We start from the raw sequence: 22798 nt of genomic DNA, 5'->3' as shown, positions 1-22798 counted from the left end.
AATGCTTCTCTACTCTGCAGACTGCACTGCTCCAGGCCTTTCACATGCTGTGGCTGGAGTTAATTTAGGAACACCAGAACACTGAGTATATCATCCCTTTATTTTCCCCTCTTGTATGTACGGTATTTTCCTTGAAATAAGACTGACATAATTTTGCAACATAGTAAAGCTTTGATTGTCTCAGAGTGCTGCTCTTTCCTTTTCCAACACTTCTGTACAGGGAATAACAGGTGGCCGATATGAAGACGGGATGGATTCTGGTACTTTTGCTGATTTTAGGGGCCATTGAGAATATGCCCAGATCTTCCTTGCTAGTACAGAGGCTGCCTGCCATATACAGTTGTGTCCAAAATTATTCAACCCCCAATGCTGTAAAGGGGTTTAGGGACTATAGTGTACATTTGGAATTGTATTCAGAATCAAATCCTACAAGGACGTTGTAACTACCCAAATGCAACTAAAATGACATCAATTGTTTATGTAATACAGTAGTAAATGGTTCTTATGTGGTTTCTTCATTGCCACAATTATTCAACCCCTTAAAGACTACCACTCTGAAGAACAGAGGTTCATACAGGTGCTTTCCATCAGGTATTGAAAACACCTGTGGATGTCACCGAGCAGCAATCAAGCATAATAAGCACCAATTAGGCAGCTTTAAAATGACTGTGATACTCAGCTCCTTCTAGACATTTACTGGTGTGGTTACAAACATGGTGAAGGCAAGAGAATGGTCCAGGAAGACAAGAGAAGAGGTGATTTCTCTTCACAGGAAGGGCAATGGCTATAAGAAGATTGCAAAGATGTTAAACATACCAAGAGACACCTTAGGAAGCATCATTCGCAAATTCAAGGCAAAGGGCACTGTTGAAACGCTACCTGGTCGTGGCAGAAAGAAGATGCTGACTTCGACTGCTGTGCGCTACCTGAAGCGTAGAGTGGAGAGAAGTCCCCGTGTGACTGCTGAGGAACTGAGAAAAGATTTGTCAGATGTGGGTACAGAAGTTTCAGCCCAGACAATAAGACGCACACTGCGTAATGAAGGCCTCCGTGCCAGAACTCCCAGGCGTACCCCCTTGCTGTCTCCAAAGAATAAGAAGAGTCGACTGCAGTATGCCAAAAGCCATGTGGACAAACCACAAAAGTTGTGGGATAGTGTTCTGTGGACTGATGAAACAAAATTAGAACTGTTTGGGCCCATGGATCAACGCTATGTTTGGAGGAGGAAGAACAAGGCCTATGATGAAAAGAACACCTTGCCTACTGTGAAGCATGGTGGAGGGTCAATCATGCTTTGGGGCTGTTTTGCTTCTGCAGGTACAGGGAAGCTTCAGCGTGTGCAAGGTACCATGAATTCTCTTCAGTACCAGGAGATATTGGATGGAAACGTGATGCAGTCCGTCACACACCTGAGGCTTGGGAGACGTTGGACCTTTCAACAGGACAATGATCCCAAGCATACCTCCAAGTCCACTAGAGCATGGTTGCAGAGGAAAGGCTGGAACATTTTGGAGTGGCCATCGCAGTCACCAGACTTAAATCCGATTGAGAACCTCTGGTGGGACTTAAAGAAAGCAGTTGCAGTGCGCAAGCCTAAGAATGTGACTGAACTGGAGGCCTTTGCCCATGAAGAATGGGCGAAGATACCCGTAGATCGCTGCAAGACACTTGTGTCAAGCTATGCTTCACGTTTAAAAGCTGTTATAACTGTAAAAGGATGCTGTACTAAGTACTAAGATTGAATGTCACTTGGGGGTTGAATAAAACTGATAATGCTGTGAGCACAGAAAAGACATTTGTGGTTATTTCATTATAACTGTTATGTTATATTTGTCTGACCTACAAGTGCCTCTTTAATGTAAATGTAAGCAAGATGACTGAATGATCAAAAGCAATGTCAAACTGGCCAAAACACTCAATTTCAGTGGGGGTTGAATAATTTTGGACACAACTGTACACAGTTCCATGGATACCAACAATACAGGCTCAGTCTAGGGAATGTCTTTTTAGAAAGTTTTGCTGAATAACTTGAACAGGAGAGGGGTTCAGGGATCAGGATACTCCAAATGATAGCAAACAAAATAACAGGAGGACAGCTTCTTACTGATCTTCTCTAAGCAGCTTTTTCTGGAGGTAAGAGGGGATGGCCAGTATATCTAGGACTCTATGAGAGCAGTCCCAGTCCATATAGAAGCTTCTGACACTTATTCCCCTTCTAGCCCTTGCACACCCAAGAGTCCACATCAAGGTTACAATGACCCAGGAGCTGTCTGCCACCCAACATTCACATGCAGTTCCTCAGTGAGGGAGACAAAGGATCCTTCTGCAGACCAGGACTCCAGAATGATGCTGTCCAGCAAATAATCCTTTAGCAATCTTCTTCAAACACTCAGCCCAGCTCCTCCTGAAACCCAGACTGCAACTTCTCATCTCACTAGCTATCTCTCAGGGGCAGTAGCCCTAGGGGTACTGAAACCATTCCTGGAGAAGAAAGAACACCCTGGTAAGGCCTCCCAAACATTTATCACCTCCCCAACCACCCTCTGGACCCCTACTTCCAGGGATTGGCAGCCATGATAAATATTCATACTGTCATTTGACTCTTCTTCCAGAAGCAAGTGAGAGTAATTAAACAACCAGCTAGGAAACCCTGACCAGATAAACTTAATCAATTACTGCTCCAGTGACTGCAGTGAAGCCAAAAACTAAATTTAAGCATAGCAGCTTAACTAGAGGAGGATGCTACATATGTTATAATACAATGAATTATTTTAAAGAGTATATAATAAGATGAAATGGAGATTTTTTTTACATCTTGTTACATCTGTAACTGTATGATGTTCTAGTTTATTTACTGGTTATCCTGGCTGAGTAGATAATTAAACACGCATTATACTTATCAACACCTGAGCTTTTGTAAAAAATGCAAAACTGAAAGGGAAGAGGAGAAAAATTCTTGAACTAAAATAGGCAGTTTTTTTTACATGCTTCCCATTTTTTTTATGCCTAGGTTAGTAACCAGTTAGAAACATGATCAGATTTTAGATCAGCTCACTTAGAATGTCAGCTGAAGATGAGAGTATTCTATAAGTGGGGCCTAACTAGTGTATCCTAGGAATGACAGCTAACACTTGAGAGAAGTTAATACTTAAACATTTATTTTGCATTATATGAATTAGCCCAAAAATAAGGCAGTTTACAGCAATGCCACTATTTATTTTACAAGTCTTACACTTCTTCAAGCAGAAAAGGTGAAGATTATCAGCAAGGCACTTTTTAAATAGTAATATAATACAAGCTTTCAAACCACAGAATGCCTGAGGAGCAATTCCTTTGGAGGGGGTATAAGATTACTTCATCAACCCAAAGTCCATGCAGTTATGTGACTGCTGGTAGGAGACAGTTTAAAGATGCTGGTAGAGGAGACACCCTGTAAGGAGAAACCTGCTCTTTTCTTCCTAATCAGGTACCCCTCCCTAACACAGCTCCTACTCTCTCCCTATTCATAAGGGTTCCTTGCATGTCCTACTCCCACAATGAAGGTATCTGAGTGATGCAGAATCTGCCCTTTATTCACTTCCATGTTAAAATGACCACCAAAACCTCATAAGATTTTGGCAACCAGTAAGAGATGTCATCTTCCCCAGCATGCTATGTAGAGCCCATAACAGGGGACAAATTGCTTTTCAATGGTCTCTGGTCAGCCTGAAGAAATATCACAGGAAAACCTTCAGGTTGGTGGATGTACTGCAGTCTAAACTCTTCTTATTTAGTGATACTTCAGTCTAAACTCTTCTTATTTAATGCTGCTTCTAACATCTGAATGAAACAAAATAATTTTGTTAATGTTTAACTCAGATTTGTTGAAATTCATTACTGCAGTATTTGGAAATTCGGATACATCTGAATTTCCAAATAATAAAAATGTGGCAGAATTTCAATTCGGAATGAAACAAGCAGCACATGTTTAATGGTCTTCCACCATACTTCACTGTTTGAATGATGTTTTGATGTTGGTAAGTTGTGCCCTTTTTTCACCTTGCAGAGTATTTTTCCTGAAAGATTCAAAATTACTTTCATCACTGTACAAAACACATTCCCAGGAGCATTTTGGTTTGCCAAAGTACTCTTTGGCAAACTTCAGGCATACAGCCATTTTTTTATTTGGAGAGCAGCCCCTTCCCTGTGTGGTGTTCTGCCATGGACACCCTGGCTGTTCAAAGAATTACATATGGTAGTGAACAGAGATGTTTGCCAGTTCCAGTGATGTCTTCAAGTATTTAGCTTTTACTCATGGGTTATTCTTTACCTCACTGAGGATTCTGCATTGTGCCTTGGGAGTCATGTGGGCTGGGCTCCCTTTTCTAGGAAGAGTAGCCACAGTACTGATGCTTCTTATGAACATCAGCTAATTCTTCTTATGAACAGCAATCTTAAAATGTTTGAGTGTCTTATAAATCAAAGTAGCTCTAAATTACGCCCCCAAAATCATTTCATTAACTGGACTCTAGGTGTGCAAACTATTGGCTCCATTGAGCTTTGGTTGAAGTAATTAGTCTATGGGTTCACTTACTTTTTTCTCCACCACTGTGACTGTTTAATGCCTGTATTCAAAATTAGAATTGAATTGTTTTGTGTTATCATCTTAAGCACATTGTGTTTGTCTATTGTGATTTAGATGAGGATCAGATCACATTTTTTGGCAAATTACTGCAGAAAACCAGTTAATTTCAAGGTGTTTACATACTTTTTCTTGCCACTGTATGTCATAGTTCAGGTTCAAGTTAGTAGAGACTAAAGAAAACTATGTATTGAGAGAATGAGAAGCAAATTTTAAGATGGAAACATTTTTAAAGAAATCCTTTCTTGAGGTCAAACAAAGAATACTTAATGACACCCTGACAATGGTAATGGCTCATCTAGCCTTCACAGAACACAGAGAGTGATCAGGGCAAAGCGGTAATGGCAATTTTCTCTCCATCGTTGAATTGCCTGCACAGTATGACCATGTTCTGAAGGCATTTCTCCAATTACCAAAGGGCACAGTTAGATACCTGAATGCCACAATACAGAATGAAATAATAGATATCCTTGTAAAGTATGTAGGAAATTGAATTGTATCTGAAATTAAAACCTTACAGTTTTATTCAATCATAATGGTTATTAAATGCAGAGTATATTAAAAGTTGCCCAGCTACAGTTGTGTCCAAAATTATTCAACCCCCAATGCTGTAAAGGGGTTTAGGGACTATAGTGTACATTTGGAATTGTATTCAGAATCAAATCCTACAAGGACGTTGTAACTACCCAAATGCAACTAAAATGACATCAATTGTTTATGTAATACAGTAGTAAATGGTTCTTATGTGGTTTCTTCATTGCCACAATTATTCAACCCCTTAAAGACTACCACTCTGAAGAACAGAGGTTCATACAGGTGCTTTCCATCAGGTATTGAAAACACCTGTGGATGTCACCGAGCAGCAATCAAGCATAATAAGCACCAATTAGGCAGCTTTAAAATGACTGTGATACTCAGCTCCTTCTAGACATTTACTGGTGTGGTTACAAACATGGTGAAGGCAAGAGAATGGTCCAGGAAGACAAGAGAAGAGGTGATTTCTCTTCACAGGAAGGGCAATGGCTATAAGAAGATTGCAAAGATGTTAAACATACCAAGAGACACCTTAGGAAGCATCATTCGCAAATTCAAGGCAAAGGGCACTGTTGAAACGCTACCTGGTCGTGGCAGAAAGAAGATGCTGACTTCGACTGCTGTGCGCTACCTGAAGCGTAGAGTGGAGAGAAGTCCCCGTGTGACTGCTGAGGAACTGAGAAAAGATTTGTCAGATGTGGGTACAGAAGTTTCAGCCCAGACAATAAGACGCACACTGCGTAATGAAGGCCTCCGTGCCAGAACTCCCAGGCGTACCCCCTTGCTGTCTCCAAAGAATAAGAAGAGTCGACTGCAGTATGCCAAAAGCCATGTGGACAAACCACAAAAGTTGTGGGATAGTGTTCTGTGGACTGATGAAACAAAATTAGAACTGTTTGGGCCCATGGATCAACGCTATGTTTGGAGGAGGAAGAACAAGGCCTATGATGAAAAGAACACCTTGCCTACTGTGAAGCATGGTGGAGGGTCAATCATGCTTTGGGGCTGTTTTGCTTCTGCAGGTACAGGGAAGCTTCAGCGTGTGCAAGGTACCATGAATTCTCTTCAGTACCAGGAGATATTGGATGGAAACGTGATGCAGTCCGTCACACACCTGAGGCTTGGGAGACGTTGGACCTTTCAACAGGACAATGATCCCAAGCATACCTCCAAGTCCACTAGAGCATGGTTGCAGAGGAAAGGCTGGAACATTTTGGAGTGGCCATCGCAGTCACCAGACTTAAATCCGATTGAGAACCTCTGGTGGGACTTAAAGAAAGCAGTTGCAGTGCGCAAGCCTAAGAATGTGACTGAACTGGAGGCCTTTGCCCATGAAGAATGGGCGAAGATACCCGTAGATCGCTGCAAGACACTTGTGTCAAGCTATGCTTCACGTTTAAAAGCTGTTATAACTGTAAAAGGATGCTGTACTAAGTACTAAGATTGAATGTCACTTGGGGGTTGAATAAAACTGATAATGCTGTGAGCACAGAAAAGACATTTGTGGTTATTTCATTATAACTGTTATGTTATATTTGTCTGACCTACAAGTGCCTCTTTAATGTAAATGTAAGCAAGATGACTGAATGATCAAAAGCAATGTCAAACTGGCCAAAACACTCAATTTCAGTGGGGGTTGAATAATTTTGGACACAACTGTATGCTGCATCTGCTGATATGTTTCTGTTCAAAAGGATAAATGTCAAAACATCATCCTATATGAGGTGTTTGGGGTGTTTGAAGTGATAAAACACCTTGATATTTTGAATATCAACTGTAGAGAAAGCAATGAACAGGAACTGGAACAAAGTCCCATGCAGGGCTATGTTTAATATAGTGCTGCTTGCACTTCTAATTTCTTATGTTAATCTTAATAAATTGAATTCTGCTATTTGTGCTTTGCTCTTTTGTTCCTTCACCCATTGTGAGATGTATGAGAGGTTCGGTGAACTCAAGAACATCTAACAAAGTTGATACGTATGCATTTAAAGGAGGTAATTTGGAGAAAGTCTATCGTTGCTTACATCAATCTGACCTTTTCATACAAGAGGTCAATTTCTAAAAAGTTTTTCTTCCATCAATGTGTTGGTGGTGAATCGTGAAGGACTAATTCCCTATTGGTGCTAAACATTATTCTTGAATTATGAACATGTTTTATAGATTTTTCCAAGTGAGAATGTTCACCATTTAGTTTATAACACTGCAACAGATCAACGAAGGGCTATAATGCTGCTGATGAAAAGAGTAGTGTAATGTTCAAGCTTGTATACTAAGGAAAGAAAGTAATAGTCTTCATGTCCATTCTACAATTAATAACCTTACATTTAGGATTAAATTATGTTGTTTTCCCTCCTGAAGTGTTCAATTTTGTTCATGGAAAACAGGCATTGTATTTTGTTTGTTTTTTTTATTTTTTATTTTTGTAGGTTGGGCATTCAATATGATCCATTCTATCAATTCCCCTGCTGAATCTTTTGTGACACCAAAACACTTGCACGCTCACAGTGGTCATCACAATATTCCTGGTTTCATATCCTAGATGTTGCAACAGCTCTGTCATGACTATATCTAATATCCACTGAAAATAAAGGGAGATTTTTAAGAAAAAATGTGAGACTTTCAAGACCATTTTCCATGCTGTCCTACAGAGCAAAATATTAAACAAATAAAATGTAATTTAAAAATTCAACAGTCAGAAAAGATGGATCTGTTCAAACCTGCTCATTTAATACACAATGCCATAGCAACTCTTATCAAGTACAGAAATAATTTTAAGGATGCAAAACTGCCAGCTCACTTCAGAGAAATGGTGTATCTCTGCAAAGTCTGAGAGTAAAAGAATTGCAAAAGTCATATGCTACTGCAATAAATTGTGTGATGATGAAAGATTGGAGGGTCCAGAGAGCTTATTCAACACTGCAATTTTTTATGGCAATTTAGACATCATCATTGCTCAGTTGTGCAGTAGATTTGGTGGCATGAACACTGTACTTGGGAAATTTAAAATCCTTTTTAGCCTGCAGTGCTTGCTGATGATAAACTGTTCAGACTTGCAACAAAACTGCAACAATATTATCAGGGAGATTTATCCCCAGACTTTCCCAGGGAGCAGCTGAGTTTTCTAAACATAATTCAGTTAGAGATCTAGAAGGCCGCTGTGAAGGATCAGACACACTCACTAATTGATGAAAATGTTGTTTTGTCTGCAACATTCCCCAATATGTGTATGGTATTGTTAGTTGTTGCTGTTGATTGCTTTACAGGATTCACTGTCACAGCACAACAGTACCATGTAAAAGCATATTCTAGGAAATTCAATAAAGTCATAACAACACTTTCTTGGGAGTATGTCCCTTTAGGTCTACCTGCACCCAATCCAGGCAAGTATTTGCATCAGTTTTGGTAACATTGCCAAGTGCCAACATAGGTGGCAAATTAAAGTTGTTCTAATTCCTTCCACTATGGCAGTGACAGATTCTTGAAGAATTACCACCAGTTCACAGATTAGGAAACTGGCAGCAATTAAAACCAGCTCTGAGCTGGTGTATGAAGGTATGCCAGCACTCAGAGTGGGGCATGGCTGTGCTGGGAAGCTGTCATGTACATTATGCAACAGCTTCCTGCCCAAGACTTTATCCCTGACCCCATTCAGCTGTGGGATGGCAAATTCCTCCAGCCAAAAGTTTAATGTGAGCAAAGGAACGTAGTGGTGAGGGTATTGCCCAAATAAGTCATTATTCCCATATTTGGGAAATTGTTTAAATCACCTGGTGGGTAGAGCCTGGTGGGGTACTGAGCGACTATTTTCCCCACCAGATCCACCATACTTTTGATTGACAATGGATGACAGTGGTGAATTCCAAGCCATTATTGGAGTGTCCAGTTTGTGAACAAGTTTTCAGACAGAGTACAAAGTAAGCTGTTTGTATAGAAAATGCAGAGTGAAGGAGTGTTCAAGGAGTTTTGCTTAAAAGGATAGTAAACTAAGATTACTTTGATTAAATTACACTGTTCAAAAATGAGCTGAGTGTTCCTGATTGACTTTATTGTCATTCGTCTTTTTGCTAGGTAATTGCTATAAAGTAGTTTTCACCCACCTTTTTGCTCAGTATCTGATTTCTCTTATTTGGATTTAATTTTTAATGTTAAAAATTGGTTAAGACTAGTCTGAATGACATTATAATCAATTCAATTAATTCAGTAGGTACAGACAATATTTGAATTAATTCCTACTATGTAATTTCAAATACATTCCTGTTCTTAGACTAGGGGGTTTATTTACTAAAGGCAAATAGGCAAATAGAGTTTTCACTGCAAGAGTTTTCATTTTGCAAGGGAATTTTCCCTTAGCTTAGCAAATGAAGTGAAGCTTTGCTGACTTCCACCATCTAATCATGTACAAGCAAATTTATGTTCATTTTTCTTAATATGAAAAAAAGTGTAGTGCTAAAAAAATGAGTGGATGTTTACACATGAATATGAGATCAATGTGAATAATTTAGATAAACTGCAAAAAACTATGGTAAAAGTGCTAATGAGATAATGAACTCCTCTTGATCATATAACACCACCAAAAGTGCAAAAAAATGTGAAATGATGTCTGGATACTCCGGCTTGCGATGAAAAAAAGTCAACAATCTGAAGGAAAACACAACATGGCTGCTTACCAGAATGCAATGACCCCTGCATGAAACTGATAGGTCAGACAGTGTTTTTTAAAAGACAATATTTCATCCAATAAGGTATCCCCTCAAAACTGATGCAAGGGTAAGAGATTGCCTCCACAGATCACTCAGGTGAGACATAAAAGAAAACACTTCCATAGTGTAAAACTATAGTGCTATATAAAATTTATAAAGAAAATAGAAGAGATACTCACAGGATAAAGGCTTTAACAGAAAAAAGATATCAAGTGTGGCATTCCTATGGCAAGCTGCAGGTCAGAGATTGATCCCTATCCAATTACAATTCACTTGCATGATGACATCACCTTCGGAAGCCCCACCCAACACGCTTCGTCAGAGATTAACTTGTCTAGGGGACAGGCTTAGGACGAGCCATCAAGCAGTAAGCAAATATGTAGCAAACGGCTGCCATCTTGACTAATGGAGGTCAGCCAAGTGTAAGAGAATAGATCAAATACAAATGGATTTCAGCAGCGCCACCACAGGACAAAAGAAATATCTCACATAAAAGTAATATAACAGAATATATTACCAATATAAAAAAGAAAAAGGAAAAAAAGTATACACATGGACTCACTATAGAACAAAAATGCCCACATGATAAATCATGTTATTCTAAAATCAATAAAAACAAAAACTATGAAAATAATTTAAAAATATAGAATTAATGAAAAAAAATACAATATTATGTCACACCTGAGCAGACACAGGAACGTCATTAACAAATATAACTATCCAGCAAAATAAGCTATAAGGGACTTATTAACTATTATTTATGAAGCAATTGAGATCCCAGTCCACAATGTGACCAAAAGGAATATTTGTTTTCATACTGTAAATCCAACATGTCTCAGATCTAGATATGACTCTCCTAATATGGCTCCCCCTCCAATGTGGGGTATATTTTTCAATTGCCATAAAAAGAGTGCCCTCTTGATTTTTCTGATGGTACTTGGCACAGTGCTTAGAGAGATTATAACCCCTAAAGCCATGTTTGCTATCTCCTATATTCTCTGCGAGAAACACATGTAACATACGCATAGTGCTGCCCACATATTGCTTTTTACATGGACATTGAATTAAATAAATTACATATGTAGAAGAACATGTCACAACTTGTCAACTTGGTAGGCTGGTCCAGCTTGATATGACTGAAAAGAAGACAAATTGATCTGGAAGTGATGGACCTAACACCCTATATTTTTTTAAAACTGCCCAGTGTTTTTTGAAAATTGTTTTAATAGAAAAATGTTGGTTAGAGAAACCTCTAATCACAGACCAACTAAATCTACTAGTTTCCATATTGGCCCCCAAAGCTTTTGCATGTAGTAATCTGTCCCTATCCATATTACCAACCTTGTGTATGACATTATCAAGATCTTTCTCAACATAGCCTTTTTCTAAGAATCTGGATTACAAGGTGGTAGCTTGTTCATAGAAATCAGTCAGATTTGAACAGTTATTATTATTATTATATTATTATACAGGATTTATATAGCGCCAACAGTTTGCTCAGCGCTTTACAATATAAAGGGAGACAATACAACAACAATACAGTTCAATACAAGAGGGATAGGAGGGCCCCGCTCCTTGGAGCGTACAATCTAGGTGGGAGGGGTTAGTGGTACAAAAGGTAATAACTGTGCGGGATGGACTGATAGGAAGAGTAGAAGATTCCATTATTAGCTGGGGGCAGGATAGGCTTCCCTGAAGAAATAGGTTTTCAGAGATCGCCTAAAAGTGAGCAGAGTAGGCGATAGTATGGGGCAGAGTTATAAATGGCTTTATATGTTATTTTTAATGTTTTGAATAATGTTTTGAATTTTATCCGTGGGCAATGGGAAGCCAGTGGAGGGATTGGCAGAGAGTGGTGGCTGATACAGAACGGTTAGTAAGGTGGATGAGTCTGGCAGCAGCATTCATGATAGACTGAAGAGGGAATACACTGCGATGAGGTAGGCCAATGAGGTGGGAGTTACAATAGTCAAGGCAAGCTATAACAAGGGAGTGAATAAATTGCTTAGTGGTTTCCGAGGTTAAGAACAGCCATATCTTGGAGATGTTGCGGAGGTGAAGTCTACAAGATTTGGACAGCGATTGGATTTGGGACTGAAAGGACAGATGGGAGTCTAGGGTTATACCTAGCACCCTGGCATGAGGGGAGGGACTGATGATTGTGTTATTGATCTTGATGGAGAAGTCAGGGGAGGGGGCACGGGCTGGAGGGAATACTAAGAGCTCAGTTTTGGAAAGATTGAGTTTGAGGAAGTGGAGTGACATCCATGACGATATGTCACTTAGTAGGTTAGTAATGTGAGAGGAGACTGAAGGGGTGAGGTGAGGGGTAGAAAGATAGATTTGTGTGCCATCAGCATAGAGATGGTACTTAAAGCTATGGGAGTTTATCAAGTGACCAAGGGAGGAGGTGTAGATGGAGAAGAGTAGGGGCCCAAGGATGGAACCTTGAGGGACCCCTACAGAAAGAGGGAGTGAAGAGGAGGAGCCAGAGTTATAAGTAGTGCTGAAGGAGCGCTGCAATAGGTAGGAGGAGAACCAGGAGAGAGCAAAGTCTCTGAGGCCAAGAGAGTGGAGTTTTTTGAGGAGGAGGGGATGGTCAACAGTATCAAAAGCCGCAGAGAGGTCAAGTAGTAAGAGTATGGAGTAGTGGTCATTGGTTTTAGCAGTTAGTAGATCATTAGTGAGTTTTATTAGGGCAGTTTCAGTGGAGTGGAGTGAGCGAAAGCCAGACTGTAAAGCGTCAATAAAGTTCTTGTCAGTGAGGTAGGAGCTCAGGCGATTGTAGACTAGGCGTTCTAAGAGTTTAGAGGTAAATGGGAGCAGGGAGATGGGTCTTAAGTTGTTCAGGTTGGTGGGGTCCAGGGAGGGCTTTTTAAGTATGGGAGTGATGTGTGCATGCTTTAGAGGGGAGGGGAAGGCACCGTTAGAGAGGGAGAGATTGAAGATTTGAGTGAGGGAGCATAGGATGGAAGAAGAGGGTGACCGTAGTAGTTGGACAGGATCCAGGGGGCAGGTAGTGAGACGGGCTTCTGAGAAAACCTTATTGACCGCTTCAGGAGTAGCAAGGTCAAACGAGGAAAGTGTTGAGGGAGGTTTAGTATAAGGTATGCTAAGTGGGATGGATGTCTGTGCAGTGGCAATGCCCATACAAATTGCATCAATCTTGCTTTTGAAATGATTTGCAATCTCATAAGCAGTGAGTAAGGTGCTGGGTGGAGGTGAAGGTGGAGAAAGTAGAGAGTTAAAAGTAGAGAAGAGACGACGAAGACTGGATGATAAGCTATTGATGAGAGTGACAAAGTAGGCTTGTTTGGCAGCATGGAGGGAGGATTTGTATGCTAAGAAAGCAGATTTATATAGGGTGAATGCTTGGTGAGATTTGGTTTTACACCACAATCGCTCCAGTGCACTGTCGTTTAAGATTTCTGGTGTCATCAGTCTGCCAAAGTTGTAGTGGTCAGGGCCTGATGCTTTGTGTTATTAGAGGAGTAAGTGAGTCTAGTGTGGATGAAAGCAAACTGTTGTAGACAGAAGTGGCCAGGTCAGGGCAGGACAGGGGAGAGATTCTGTCATAGAGTTGGTCAGTTGCAGAGTGGAAAGGAGCAGGGTTCAAGTTGTGAAGGTTTCTGCAGGTAATTGTTTGCTGCTTGGAGGGATAAGTGTTTGAAGATGAGGAGACTGTGAAGGTGATGATATTGTGATCAGAGAGAGGAAAGGGGGTGTTTGCGAGATTGTAGGGAGTGCAAAGATGGGCGAAAACAAGATATAATGTATTCCCATCAGATTGAGTGGAGGACTGTATACATTGTGCTAATGCAAAAGTTAAGGTTAGGGTAAAGAGTTGTAATGTAGCCGGGTTGTTGACATTAATGGGGATGTTAAAATCTCCAAGAATGATAGTGGGTGGTTCAGAGGAGAGAAAGTAGGGTAGCCATGCAGAGAAATCATCAAGAAAGCGTGACACTGGTCCGGGTTACGTCTAATGCATTGAAACTGACTTTTGGGTACCACATTCAATCATGAAGAATGATGGAAACTGGATCGGGGTATATACCCATTTCTATCTGTCACTTTGAAATAAGTGGTAGTTACCAACTTATTCTCTTGTACTTGGATATTTAGATCCAAAAATGAATCTGATGTTTACTAGCCTCATATTGTAAAGAGATGCCCCTGTCATTTTGATTTAACTCTTGGAAACAAATTTCCAAGGATGACAGGTCGCCCTCCCAAAGGAGGATGACCTTCTCCAAAGCTGCAATTGAACAGGTGTTTTTCTCCAAACAGCCTCCCCCTCCCGAAGGGACTAAAAAGATTGGTCATACTGGGCGCAAACTTTTCATTAACCACTTCCCATTCGGCCACTGTACATAAATGGCCAGGTGGGAACTTTCCCATTCTGAGTGGACTTTCCTGAACGTCCTGTCAGAAAGTGCGCCTCACACGGCCTCAGAGCTGAACAGCGGTGCGATCCTGTGATGACTGTGATTGAGACATGGGCACTGTGATTGGCCCTCCTGATGACAAGATGGCTGTGTCCAATCACAGCCATCACTCAGCGTAAACAGCAACAGAGACACATGTCTCTGTGTCAGAGCTTCCCGCTGAGCTCAATAAAATCTCAGTGTGTGTGGGGGGGGGGAGATGCTGCAGCCTTTGACAGCTCTCTGCATAGCTGATGATTTAACTGTTCAGCTATGCAGAGAACATACAGATTTCAGCCATCCCCACACAGTACATCAAGCAACATCTGTCCCTGCCCAAGTGTCACATCAACATCTGTACCAGTGTCCAATCAACATTTTTCACCAGTGCACAAAAACATTTGCAATAGTGTTCCATTGCAACATCAACATCTGTTGGTGTCCGCCAATGGATGATCAACATCTGTCAGAGTGTACAAGTGCACAAAAACATTTATGAATATACCAGTGTCCCACCAACAAAAAAATAAATTTAAAGCACCCCTCCCCCCATGCTCACATGCAAAGTCAAATGTGCGCGTTGGTTCCTTACGCACTGTAAATGGTGATCGTACCAAATGTGTGAGGTATTGCCATGACATCAGACTGAAAACAATAACGTTAGCGCCAGACCTCCTCTGTAACTCAAAATTGGTAACCTGAAAAGGCTTACAAAGTGTCACCTATGGAGATTTTTAAATACCGAACTTTGGGGCCATTTCACAAGTGTGCGCAATTTTAAATGTTTGGCATCTATTTACTTGGCCCAGCACTATATTTTATATTTTACCAGAAAATCAGGTATTATATTGTGTTTGTGTGCAGTAAAATATATTAAAATGTGTTTTTGTGTTTGTGTGTAAAATTGCTTTTGAAAAACCTCTACGCAAATACCGTGTGACATGAGAATTTGCAAAACTCACCATTTAAATCTCTAGGGCTTCTGATAAAAAATATATAATGTTTGGGGTTCTACGTTCTAACAAAATACTGTTTTCTACTTGTAAACAAAAGTTTCAGAAGGTGGCCTGGTCTTAAAGTGGATTACGCCTGAAGGTTCTCATTGGATTTTGGGCCTTTCATTGTTACTAGGCTGTAAAAAAGTCTCATACATGTGGTATTGTCATACTCAGGAGGAGTAGCAGAATGCGTTTTGGGTTGTGGTTGCAATATACCTATGCCATGTGTGAGAAATAACTTGTTAATATGACATTTTTGAGGAACAAAAAAATACACTTTATTTAATTTCTTAATTTTCCAAAGAATTGTGGAAAAAACATTAGAACTTCAAAAAACTCGCCATGCATCTTACTAAATACCACAGTCTCTCTACTTTCCAAAATGGGGTCATTTGGGAGGTATTTGTACTGTCCTGGCATGCTAAGGCCTCAAGAAATGAGATGCAACAGGTGTGATCAATTTTCAATGATTGGCATCATAGCTTGTAGACGCTATAACGTTTGCACAGACCAAAATATACACTTATTTGGGTTATTTTTACCAAAGAAATGTAGCAGTATAAATTTAAAATAAAATGTATGAAGGAAAGTTGCTTATTTGCAAAAAAGTTGCTTATTTGCAGAAACTAAGAAAAACGCCCTTTTTTCAAAATTTGCTTTTTTTTTTTCGTTTAAAGAACAAAAAAAATCCAGTGGTGATTAAATACCAAAAAAAGCTCTATCTGTCTCAAAAAAAAGATAACAATTTCATATGGGTACCCTGTTGCTTGTTTGAGTAATTATCATTCAAAGTGCTATAGTACTGAAAGCTGAAAATTGGCCTGGGCAGAAGGGGGTGAAAGTGCCCAGTATTGAGGTGGTTCATTTTATATTTTTATTTTCACTTTTTTTTTTATAGTTTTTGTATTCATTGATTTTAGAATAACATGATTTATTATGCAGGAATGTTTGTTCCATAAGGTGTCCATGTGTATACTTTTTTTCCTTTTTCTTTTTTATACTGTTAACGTAGTCTTTGCTAAGGGCACTTTGCTAAGGGGGACTCTGCTGCAGGTGACCCTCTCTCTATTCTGCTCTCCTGCTACTCTGTAGCATGCGCTTTCTACCTCTCCTTCTGACAGTTGTATTTGCTCTCCTTAAAGTTTCTTTTGTTCATCCCTCTTCTCCACCACACAGCTTACATACATCACCCTCCCTTCTGTCTTCTCCCTATTACTGCACTCACCAACTCCTACTAATTCTAAATCTGCATGCTCATAAAACCTTCAGGACGCTGAAGCATGTCCTCTCATATCAATAGCATTTCCATATTACCTTCCTCACCCTTCTGCTTCTCCTAACCTCTGGCGATATATCCCAAAACCCTGGGCCTCCATCAGTTAAGTGTGCCCAATGCTCCCATCACCTTGCACCCTCTGGCAGGAGCCGCAATCCACAGAGCTTAGTCTCCATTCCTCTTCCTCCCAAAACCAGCCTCCCCTTTTCCTGTGCCCTCTGAAACGCCCCCTCTGTCTATAACAAACTCACCTCCCTCCATGACCTCTTTATCACAAATTCCTTGAACCTACTTGCCATTAATGAAACCTGGCTTTATGATTCTGACCATTGCTTCCCCTGTTTCCCTTTCCCATGGTGGCCTTCTCAGGACTTACTCTCCCAGACCCAGTGGATGGAAGGGAGAAGGAGTAAGAATCCTCCTTTCCCAACAGAGCACCTATCAGGTACTTCACCTCTCTCCCTTTCTGACACTCTCCTCTTTGGAGGCACATTGTAAATGTCTACTCTCTCCTGTTTCTCCAAAAAGTGTGATCTACTGGCCCCTTGAACAGGCATCTACCTCTTCTGAACCCCCACAATCATTCTCAGAGACTTCAACATCCCTTTTAATGCTAACACTCCTGCTACTTCTAAACTTCTTAATCTAGCCTCCTCTTTTGGCCTGACGCAGTGGATACAGGCTTCTACTCACTCCAATAGCAACACTCTTGACCTTGTATTATCCTATTTATGCACTCTCTGCAACCTCTCCAACAACCCTCTCCTGCTCTCTGATCATTAGCTTCACTCTCTCCCTGTCTCCCACCTCCTCTCCCTCCAACCACCTAACCTCCCCTTTTCCTCCAAACTCCTTGAACTCCTGGTCTACAATACCATTAACAGTGGAGTTCCATCATAGAGATAACTCCAAAATGATTATAGCATATATGCAGCCGACTCACCAACTGAAAAACAGAAACAAAAGGTAGTGTCCTTGGAACCAATCATGACACTGAAGGATAAAAGGGAAGGGAAACCAGGGGATAGAGATCCCACTGGTCAAGGGGTTCCAATGAGGACAATCCGCAGCTTGCAAAGAAAAATCAAAAGTTTATTGCAAAGTTAATATACAAATTAAACACAAAATATCTGACACCTCCACCACCAACGGAAAGATAAAAAAGATAACGTGGTCATGCAGGGTGACCGCCCATGCTCCGAAGTCCCGGCACCTCAGAAAATGTTCCTGTAAGTCAGTGGGAACAGTGTAAAGGACCTATGATGGACGTAAGCATATAGATATTCAAAGAGTGGTGCATGAAGGAAGAAATGAATGACCACAATAGAATTAGACTAGCCTAAAATAGATAACAATCAGGAAAAATATATAAATGTAGAGTATGATAGTTGTGCACAACTGATACTAATTCATAACATAGCTCACCGCATCCTGCCCGTATAGTGGTGAAGAGTAATCATTCACTATAATACTGTGCAGACTGCTTCTAATCTGATAACTGCAGATTCACCTCACTGAGCACCTCATGATAGGTGCAAATATTCCAGTTCCCGCCAGGGTAGGTGCATGCTTCAGATAGTGCAGAGCGTGCAGCAGTGTGGCCGGGCTATGATGCAACGTCTGATGGCGATGCTGTGACCTGCGGGTACACTGATGTATCCATGCAGAGGGCGCAGGGAGTTAAGGTGGCTGTAGAACCGGCCGAGCTGGCATCTGATGACGATGCTGTGATCCGCTAGTGCACAGATGTATCCATGCAGGGAGGTAAGACAGCTGGAGAACCGGCTGAGCCAGGATTGCGCAAGCGCGGACATCACCCGGATGTGACGTCAACGTGTTTCGCCCACCGAGTCACGTGGGCTTCTTCAGGATAGAAGAACCATGTTTGTGAAGTCACTTACAGCCCAGGAGGGCCTCATTTTCAAAAATCACTGGAAACATGGCCTCCGGTTAACATCAGGAAAAAATAACCTTAAAATCAAGAACAAAACGTCATCTTTTAATACAATATTAGGAAACAATACATTAGGGCTATGTCAATTTTTCTAAGTTTACAGATAACCCACAATGTGGAGCTAAATGCGCGCGGTGGGAGCCACATACAAAACAAGGCATGTAATAATGAAAATTGAAAATCAAAATATTCTAATGTATAAATTAATATATATATAACACAAAAATAAATGAAAAAAAAATCAAAAAGTAAAAATGATAATGAATAAAGAGCATTGGCAATTCCAATCCATATGGACACAACAAGAGAGCTACGGATCCAAAAACACTTGGAAACTGCACTCATTATTCAGTCCAAATAGTGCCAATGACCCAAATTTAAATATCCATTCTTTCTCTTTGCGCAGCAGTATGGTATCAAAGTCACCTCTCCTGATTGAGTGTTTCAAAGCATATATTGCTTTAACTCGCAATCCACTAGGAGAGGACCGGTGTGCTTGGGCAAAGTGTTCTGCCACTGGAGTACGGTCATGGTAGTTGCATATACTATTGACATTGCTCCCCTATATGCACTTGTACTGGGCGTTTGGTTTTTCCTATATAAATTGTATCACACGGACACTGTAAAATATAAATGACCCTGGTAGTGGCACAGTTGACAAATTGTTTTATATGATATTGATTGACCCCCATGGCATCCGCAAACGTATCCTTGCGGTCAACATATTTGGAAATTGTACAGTGTCCACAGGGTTACATACCCTTCAATGGTGCCATGGTGGTAAGCCAATTTTTTTGGGGAGTATGCACAAATTCTGACTGAACAAGGTTATCTCGTAAGTTCATGACCCGTTTTGCCACCATGAAAGGTCTAGAACCCACTATAGAAGAAAATTCTTGTGTTTGTGTTAGTATATGCCATTGTTTAGTGCGGACCGTGCATACTGCTTCCCATTGGGTTCCATACCTTGTAATGATCCGCACAGGGGCAGGCTTATTAGAGGGAGAGTCTGATATTACACCGGTCAAAGGTTCATTTTGATTCCTCCTAGACACTTTTGATCATGATTTACGGAGGTTGCCATGTGAGTATCCTCTTTCTTGGAATCGCTGATATATATCATGGGCCTCATCCACGTAATCCCCTTAATTAGTACAGTTGTGGCAGATTCTTAAAAATTGCCCAGTGGGGATACCCCGTATGAGTGATTGGGGATGATGGCTAGATGCCAGTAATAGGGTATTAGCAGCAGTTTCCTTATGGAAAGTCTTGGTACACAAAGTCTCAGCCTCAATAGATATCAGTAAATCCGGGAAGGAAATCTGATGTTTGTCAAATGAATATGTCAATCTGATGTTCCTATAATTTAGGTTCAATTCAGCAAGAAATTCATGAAGAGCTGACTCAGTGCCTGTCTAAAGTACCAGTACATCATCAACAAACCTCAGCCATAACAACGCATGGCTGAGGTAATAATGAGACCGGTAAACAATTTGCTCCTTCCACCCAGATGTAAACAAGCATAGGCTGGCGCCCAAGGGGCTCCCATAGAAATTCCCTGTACCTGATGATAAGATGTCCCAAGGAACTGGAAAAAGTTGAAGTTTAATGCAAATTCCAAATGTTCGACCAAAAATTAATTTTGGGCACCCATCAACAGATACGCTTGATCAAGGAAATTGGCAACAGAATTTATCCCCCAATAGTGGGGAATCGAGGTATAGAGTGATTCAACATCAATGCTTACCAACAGTGTACCAGAGGGTACTGTAATCTATGATATTTTAAGTAATACATCCCGTGTATCCTGAACATAGGATTGAAGTTTAAAAACCATATCCTTTATCAAGGCGTCAATGTATTTGCCAATTTGCTCGAGGGGTCCCTTAATGGCAGAGATAATCGATCGTCCTGGAGGATCAAGGAGTCTTTTATGGAGTTTAGGAATAATGTAAATGGTAGGAATGTTGTAATCACCTACTTCATGTGCCAAAGCCAATTTACGATTGAGTAAAGAAACCACTTTTGGAAATGGATTAGAGTCTATTTTAATATATGTAGACACATCTGAAAGTTGCCATCTAATTTCTCGATCACAGTTGGTTGCGGTCATAAGGACCACATTGCCTCCCTTATTACAAGTTTTAATAATTAAATCAGGTGCTGTTTTAAGTTCTTTCAGAGCGTGACGTTCGTCACGAGTCAGATTGTCCACACCTTTTAAATCCCAATCCAAGAGGGCAAGGTCATGATGGAACAAGTCCAAGAAAACACTTAGCCGCTTGTTTTTCTTAAATTGTGGCATTTTGGTAGACCGAATTGATAAATTTGCTGGTCTAAGCCAGGGGTTAGGTGATGCCATATCTTCCCCCTGGCTTAGTTCAGTCTCCTCCATCAAAGATATCAAATCATCCAGCGCTTGCTGATCAGCTGCTTGTGAGGAGGGACCAGGACAACCTGGTTCCAAATTACTTTGTGTATTCTGATATAATGATCTGAGATAGACCTTCCTCAGAAAGAGATAAATGTCCTTATACACTTCAAAATGATTCATAGTGTTAGTAGGCGAAAATGACAATCCCTTCTGGAGCAGACTTAAATGTCTGTCAGCAAGCGTGAATTGTGAAAGGTTAATAACCCTAAAGTCTGTCGATGATGGTGTAATTTGATCAGTCAGAGATATTAATGACAATTCTGACTGCGTGTTTCGCGATCCTGATCTTTTTCTTTTCCTTTTTCTATTCCTTTGTTGATGTTTAACGATTTGTGTTTGTTGGTCATTTTAAGGATACCCCACTTGGGTTCTGCTGTGGCTTTTTCTAAAAAACTAACAGATTTAGGGTCCCCTTCCTCGATATCAGATGAATTAGTTTTATTAGAGTTCCCTGGCAGGAACTGGAATATTTGCACCTATGATGAGGTGCTCAGTGAGGTGAATCTGCAGTTATCAGATTAGAAGCAGTCTGCACAGTATTCCAGTGAATGATTAATCTTCAACACTATACAGGCAGGATGCGGTGAGCTATGTTATGAATTAGTATCAGTTGCGCACAACTATGATTTTATTATAATAGCTACCATGCTGGTCAAGTATCCATGATATTTGTCTGATGAGTTTCTTTATTGTGCTTCTATCAACATATTGATAAGCCTGCTGTGCTATATTATACTATATCTACTACTCATGCATCACTGTTATAAGCCAATCTGAGATATTTGATGTGTATCCCTCCTAGGGCTCATCACCGTTGGGGCACTATTGATGACAGGCCACTTACCATTTTATAAAGGCCTTCCATAAGCCCTAATGCGTCCAGTGGGATGCTCTCTATACGCCTCTTTGTTTGGGATATATGCTCAGCTAATGAGGTTATTGGCAGTCATCACATTAATCGACCTATACTAGGTGGACATAATCTAATAAGACGGTCTATCTTTACCCAAATCTATCTCTGTACCCCTCTGCTCAATCCATCAGTCTCCTCATGTATCACTAATCTACTAACATACATATCAGCCTGGTTGTCACACCACTTCCTGAAAATTAATCTATCCAAAACTGAGCTCATAATATTTCTTCCCCTACGTACCCCTTCCACTGACTGTCAAAATCAACGGCTCAACCATCAACCTGTCTCCACATGCCAGGGTACTAGGTGTAATCCTAGACTCTGAACTATCCTTTCGGTCCCACATCCAATTGCTGTCCAAAGCTTGCTGCCTCAACCTCTACAACATCTCTAAGATATGCCCCTTCCTAACCAATGACACCACAAAGCTTCTAACTCACTCCCTGGTCATCTCCCACCGTGACTACTGCAACTCCCTCATCACTGGCCTACATTTTCATAGGCTATCCCCCCTTCAGTCCATCATAAATGCTGATGCCAGACTCATCCACCTTACCAACCATTCAGTGTCTGCCACCCCTCTTTGCCAGTCCCTCCACTGGCTCCCACTCACCCAATGAATAAAAGTCAAGATACTTACAGAAATGTTTAAAGCCATCCACAACTCAGCCCCTAGTTACACCACTAACCTGGTCTCAAAATACCAACCAAATCATTCTCTTCATTCCTCTCAAGATCACCTGCTCTCTAGCTCCTTTGTCACCTCCTCCCATGTTTGTCTCCAGGATTTCTCCAGAGCTGCTCCCATCCTCTGGAACTTCCTTCCCCAATGTGTCCGACTATCTCCATCTCTTTCCACTGTTAGACAATCCCTGAAAATCATCTCTTCAGAGAGGCCTATCCTGCCCCCACCTAACGACTGTACATATATTTTGTCC

The 22798-nt window shown here is 40.8% G+C and overlaps 1 pseudogene; it reads left to right on the top strand.

Annotated features, from left to right (window-relative positions):
* The first annotated feature begins 7856 nt into the window (after positions 1 to 7856).
* LOC149468406 (uncharacterized) lies at positions 7857 to 19978 on the top strand (annotated as a pseudogene).
* The last annotated feature ends 2820 nt before the right edge of the window (positions 19979 to 22798 follow it).

Source organism: Staurois parvus, unplaced genomic scaffold (assembly GCF_062004578.1).
Source record: "Staurois parvus isolate SC_StPar_1 unplaced genomic scaffold, SC_StPar_1.0 ptg000087l, whole genome shotgun sequence".
Taxonomy (NCBI): Eukaryota; Metazoa; Chordata; class Amphibia; order Anura; family Ranidae; genus Staurois; species Staurois parvus.
The sequence above is the reverse complement of the archived record's forward strand: the minus strand, read 5'-3'. Positions and strand labels throughout refer to the sequence as shown.